Raw genomic sequence first — 6,969 nt, forward strand, 5'->3', positions numbered from 1 at the left:
ATACATTATCGAGTAGATATGTCATAGAAAAATACATAAAAGGCAGGTGAAGAACAGTAAATGCAAAGAGTGTGGATGAAGGTTCCTTTTACTTTTTACTTTATACCCTTTTGTGCTATATGAATTTTTCTGATAAGCATGTTTTAGTTATACAATTAACAATGAAAAAGAAATAAGGGAAATGAGGGAAAAAAGAGATGTGGGAAGAAAGGAAATGGGAAAAAAAGGCGGTGGGGGTGGGGTGGGGGATAATAAGAGCCAGGAATAAGATGCCAGATATACATGCCAGCAAATGGAGAAATCTAGAGTGAGATGTTTCAGCTACAAGTCCTAGCCCTGCTACTAACTTCAGGCGAGAAACAATCTCTATGGTTGAGGTTCAGTTTACTCCTGTGGTAAGTAGGGATAAGACTATTTCTTACCCTATAGAGTTATCGTAAGCAATAAATGAATACATTTTAAAAATGTGACCAGCACAGTGCAATGCAATGTACAATGCAAACTAGTACAGTATAAGTGTCCAATAAATCATATTCTGAAATTAAAATGCCAAAATAAACAGCTTTACCCATAAGTCATTTGCTTTTTTATACCTTGATTTTAAAGTATATTATATTTGATATAAATCCTTTTTATTAGTTTAGAAAAGTAGGTTTGCCAGGCTCGGTGGCTCAGCCTGTAATCCCGCACTTTGGGAGGCTGAGGTGAATGGGATGCCTGAGCCCGCGGGTTCGAGACCCACCTGGGCAACTTGGCAAGACCTCATCTCTACAATAAATCAAAAACTAGCCGGGTGTGGTAGCGCGCGCCTGTAGTTCCAGCTACTTGGAAGGCTGAGGCAGAAGGATTGCTGGAGCCCAGCAGATCGAGGCTGCAGTGGCTGGGAGTGGCCACTGCACTCCAGTCTGGGCAATAGAGTGAGACTTCAACTCGGAAAAAAAAAAGGAAAGTAGGTTTTACTAATGATCACAGGCCAGGCGCAGTGGCTCAAGCCTGTAATACCAGCACTTTGGGAGGCCGAGGCAAGAGGACTGTCTGAGTCCAGGGGTTCGAGACCAGCCAGGGCAACTTGGTAAGACCTCGCCTCTACAATAAATCAGAAAATTAGCTGGGTGTGGTGGCATGTGCCTGTAGTTCCAGCTACTTGGAAGGCTGAGGCTGAAGGATTACCTGAGCCCAGCAGGTGGAGGCTATGGTGGCCGTGAGCATGCAACTGCACTCCAGTCTGAGCAACAAAGTGAGATTTCAACTCAAAAAAAAAAAAAAAAAAAGATCACAGTGCTTAATCAGTAGGACATATGCTGGTGGTACTATTAGAAACATATTTAATACCTGCAATTTCCCATTCTAGCTGTACAAGTGCCTAGAACTTTGTATCTTTATTCAAACAACCCTGAGTCCTAGAACTCTTACCCCAAAATTTCAATTTTCAATTTGTCTTCAGCATATCAGAAGACTGGTAAATGCCTGTATCCCTTCAAGTCATTATGCACAGATAGGAGGAGATATATTATGAGGGGCATATTCTCAAGACCATTCTTTCATGTTAAAAAACAAAACAAAACAAAAACAAACAAAAAAAACACCTCTAACTATAAACCAGAATAGATTTCCAAGTAAATAATAAAATTCATAACTAACTTTCAATTTGGAGTAGGAAACTGATTAAAAATTTAAATTATCTTTTCACATACTTAATTTAATCAATATCATGTTCACATTTGCCTTTCAGATGCTGGTTTCATGTGTTCTCAACATGGGGTCTACTGAAAGCTCATGAATTAATAAAGTCTTGCCTAATGAAGGATTCTTGTGACTCTTACTGCATTCTGTCACTCTTCTAAGTATTAAGGCTTTCCTTTCTTAAAAAAAGTCAAAACTACATTAATGCTGCACCCTCTTTTATGTTTAAAGTTCACTGGCATGTCAGTGCATCTCATCTGCATTCCAAAACCTACTCTACAATTTAAAAGTCTAAAATTTGAAATAAGGGTCAGCAACTTTATTCTGCAAAGGATCACACAGTAAATATTTTAGGCCATGTGTACTAAACAGTCTTTGTGACAACCATCAGCTGTGCTACAATGAGAAACAGTCATAGATAATATATAAATAAACGAGCGTGGTGGTTTTTTTTTTTGATTTGGAGTCTCACCCCGTCGCCCAGACTGGAGTGCAGTGGCCACTCCCGGCCACCGCAGCCGTGACCTGCTGGGTTCCGGCGATCCTTCCGCCTCAGCCTTCCAAGTAGCTGGAACTACAGGCACGCACTACCACGCCCGGTTCATTTTGATTTATTGTAGAGATGAGGTCTTGCCAAGTTGCCCAGGTGGGTCGCGAACCCGCGAACTCAGGCAATCCACTCACTTCAGCCTCCCAAAGGCGCTGGATTACAGGCTGAGCCACCGAGTCTGGCTTGGTTGTTTTTCAACAAAGCTTTGTTTATAAAAACAGGCAGCAGGCTATATTTGGTCCACAGGCCATTGTTGCTGACCCATAATCTAGCAGTATTAAGTAGAATGTCTAAGATTGTCTTATCATATCACAGTTTAGTACCACATGGCTCTGCCCAATTATTTAACATATCATTTCACTTACTAATGATTAGTATCACTAATTTTACTAAGAGTAAATTTTTTTCATTCTTACAGTTTCATTTAGGTTCTCTCTGATATTTAATTTTTCATAATCCTGTATTTCATTTACTAAATAGATTTTAATCATTCAGTCTTTTCTGATTCCCATTTTCTAAAATTAATCATTTCTACATCTTTGACTTCTCTCCAAATTTCCTATGAAGAGTAGAAAAGTCAGTATCTCTCTGCAAATTAAATGCTTTTATAAAATTCAAAAACGAAACAAGCATTTATTACATGTTTGCTTTATCCTCCATTAAAAATTCAAGTGACTTATTAATAAAGATATCCATTTAAGGTATGACAGCCAGTCTCTAAGATGGTCCTCAGTGATCCTTACCCTGCTGGTATGCAACCCTTGCACAGTCCCCTCCTGAATTAAGCCTGGCCTTTGTAACTGATAAAATAGGGCAGACAACCAAAGCTCTAGGCACTTGGTTCAGTTAGAATCGGAACTACAGTTTCTGCCTTGGTCTCTTGGTTGCTCACTCTGGACAAAGACAGCCACCATGTCATTAGAGTCATGCAGCCTTGTGCATGACTTGTGCAGAGAAACCAACTACCTAGCCCCAACTTGCCAGACATGTAATTCTCCAGCCTGAGCTTTCAAGTGAGACTAAAGTTGAAGCGCGAACAGCTCAAGAATTCCTGATCCACAGGAACAGTGAATGACAATAAGTGATTACTGTACTAAGTTTTGGGGTGATTTGAGACAACAGTGGATACTCCTGTATCTAATTAGGTTACAAGTTAGCTTATTTTTTATAACTGAATGTTTTGATTCTTGGCAGCAGCAGTTGAAAAACAATAATCTGTATTCCAATAAAATGAGTTGAGTGAAGAGACTGACATTAACAACAACTGCATAGTAATGGATGTTATGCTGTTTGTTCAATAACACTCAGCATTAACTCAAATCATGCTGTGTGGAAAGTTGTGTGCCAGGCTGACAATATAGTGTGATTTCTGTATACTGGTCCATGACCCATAGTTATAAGCAAGAAACAATCCTTACTTCACTTCCATTCTTGCCCGTGTGAATCTCACTGTGTATTCTCAACAGGGCACTTAACCCTGGTCCAACCCATTAGAGGGTAAAAAACATGCAGTTAATGGGATACTTGCTGCCAGTACTTTAAAATAATGAAACAGGCTGGGTGTAGTGTGTGTGGATGTGAGGTGGGTGGACCGCTTGAGGCTAGAAGTCTAGGACCAGAGTGGTTCCATCTCTACAGAAGAAGAGGAGAGGAGGGGGAAAGAGGGAAGGGAGAAGGGGGAGGAGGAAGGAGGGAAGAGGGCAACAGGAAGGGAAGAGACAAGACCATGAAGGTAGTAAAGGGAAGAAAGTATTATTTTATTTTAGTTTCACATAAAGAAATGTCTTTTCATGTGGACAGTGGGCCATGCAATAATATCTATTTCTGACTGTGGATCATGGCCAAAGAAGTTTGAAGCCAAATATGTTTATATCCTAGGAAACTAATTAATCACTATATTCTTCTAGTTCTTATCCATCTCATTCTCCTTTTCTGACTTCTCTTATGCCTGCAATAGCTAGACTTCATTGCTCATTTTGTTTTCACACATATTTTTAAAACCCTGTGGAAACTGGCTCTGGCTCAGTTATTTGTTTCCTAATCTCAATTCTGCCTGTCTTGAGAGGGTTGAGAATAGGAAAGTCTCTTCTTCCTTGGGACAACTCATGCAAAAACTGTTTAATAGTTGTCTCACAAGAGTACCACAATAAGAGGAAGGCAATAAGAGGAAGATCACACAGGGAACTGGCCATGATCCTGAGATCACTAAAATTTCTGGCTAAATGAATCATCTTTGCTTCTCCAGCATGCCAGAAATAATTAGATATGCTAAGCTTATAAGGCTGATTTTTAACTCTATGATATCCAAGTAACAATTATGTTTCCTATTAGGTGGCCTTTCAGATTATTACTCATGTGCAGTATGTATCTTGAACACAGGAAGTTATCTCCCAACTCTCTCCTGTGAGAGAGAGGTTGATTTTTGCATTAGGTTGATAAATGAATAAATGACTATTTTGTAAAAAGTTATTTTGGAAATTGAAAGACCAAAAAAAAAGAAATATTTATTCAATTGATAATTCATTTACTTATCATCAGTGTTTCAAGTGAAAGCCATTATTTTCATATGGAAATTTTCCTAGCTTTAAACCAGTATTTCTACCACTAAAAATATAATCACCAGTAAATATAGCAGAACATTTCCTAAAACTTTCTAACAAGATGGAGGAGGTTTGCAAGACTACTCCAAAAGATTAGGAAAAAACAAAAAAGGTCAGAGGCTTGGCTCTACTGTACACAGATGGTTTTCTTTCTATCAAAAAAAGCACAGGGAAGTTTAAGAAAGGCTATGGGAAAAAATGATACTCTGAGTAAAAGCATGACTTCAAAGAGTGAGACCCAGTAATAAAATATTCAATATAAGGGGGAAATGGGGAGTCAACATGTTGTAACCAGACTTCAACAATTATAAAGAAAATGGATTAATGTCTTTGGAAAAGCACAAAAAAGTTTAAGCAAGTGATCAAATTCCCCTAGAATGAGATCAACAATAGAAAGGGGGCATTAAATCACAAAAAAGCTCTAATGAAGGGAAAGTTCTGGCTGTTCCCAGAAGATCCTTTTTCTAATCAACATTCTCAATTTTTATTAATCTTTTAAAAAGGAGTTATTATTCATGTCAATAAAATTTTAACACAGTAATGTCATCCTAGTCCTATTAAGGCATAAACAAGACTTGAGAGCATCTGTTTATTGGCCTAAATAACACAATTATGCTGATATTTGCCAAATTTATTTTTCTAACCCATTCCTGTGTTCTAAACAGGTATTCCCAACTGCCTGCCAAAAATCTCCACTTGGCTTTTCCACAAGTATCTCAAACTTAACCTATCAAAAACTAACCTCTTGTTGATCTCCAACTTTCAATCTACAACTCCTCTCCAAGTGCCCATTCCTCCCCTCAAAATAACATTTTTTTCCATTTCAAAATACTAAATCTCCAACGAGCTACATGAATCTAAATGCTGAAGTGTATTCCTCCCCTCTTACCCAACAAATCCTCTGTAGTCTACCGTAAAATCTCTCCCTCAATTGGTATACCTTCCTCCATCTCTGCTGACACTTCCTTAATCCATCTACCACTATTCCTCGTTTGGACAAATGCAGTAGTTTCTTAACTACTCTCTTGTTTCTACCCTAATTCTTGTTTTAATTCTCAATTCTCCATCTAGCAGCCAAAGCAATATAAAATGCCACGCCTTCAACGAGGTACAAAGTCCTTCACAGAGTGGCCCCTGTCCCCCTTGCCAGCCATGGCTGGGGAACTCACTCAACTCTAGGCACACATAGGTCTTTCAGACCCTATGAATCTCTTCAGTCTAGAAGGTTCTCTGGTAAACTAAACATCGGTTTAGTATCAGGTTAAATATGTTTAAATATACTTAATCTGTGTAGTGGTTAGTTTAACGTCCATCTTTCCTCTATGTCGGCAGATACAAAACTTCAGAAACTGCCTGTTTTGTTTATCACCATGACCCCAGAAGCTATCAGAGGACTTGGCACATAACAAAAGCTCAACAAACATTTGCTCAGTGAAAAGACTTTCTTTTAAATTTATCCTACTTACCAGTAAGTATACAGAAGTACTTTACAAGTAAATTATAAATGTAAACATACAATCACAAGAAAAATAAGAAATAAAGTTGAAAGAGAATTATAGTATCAATCAATATATAATATACTATAAATCTATTATTTTGCCTTTGGTGATTAGAAGCTTATTAAGATAGTAATTTCATAAGATGAATCTGCAAAATAAGGCTTTAAAGGTAAACAAACATCATAGCCTGTTATAATTATTCCACTGAAACATTTACTCCAAGTTGGCCATTACTGTATCAATAAAATCTCAGAGCCGGGAACATCATTTCTAATATGATTTGTTAAAATGATATTGAGATCATTATATGAAAGATTAATAAAATTTTAGCATTTTAAATTGCTCATATCTTCCTATATTTTTCTTTCTCATACATTCACAATACTGAAAGCATCATTGGTATATATTCAAAGTGAACAAAGCATGCCACGGTGAAAACAGATTTTATTTAAGAAAAAAATGCATTAAGATAGAAAAAGGAGGAAAATAATTTTGGGAAAAGGTAGTGGCAGACAGAATTGGCAACTTTAACTTTCCTTTCTAATTCTGCTTCAAAGTCCTAATATTCTTTCTTTTTTTTTTTTTGACTTGGAGTCTCACTCTGTCACCCAGACTGGAGTGCAGTGGCTGCTCCCGG

Source organism: Carlito syrichta, unplaced genomic scaffold (assembly GCF_000164805.1).
Source record: "Carlito syrichta isolate Samal-C Ts95f unplaced genomic scaffold, Tarsius_syrichta-2.0.1 Scaffold313361, whole genome shotgun sequence".
Taxonomy (NCBI): domain Eukaryota; kingdom Metazoa; phylum Chordata; class Mammalia; order Primates; family Tarsiidae; genus Carlito; species Carlito syrichta.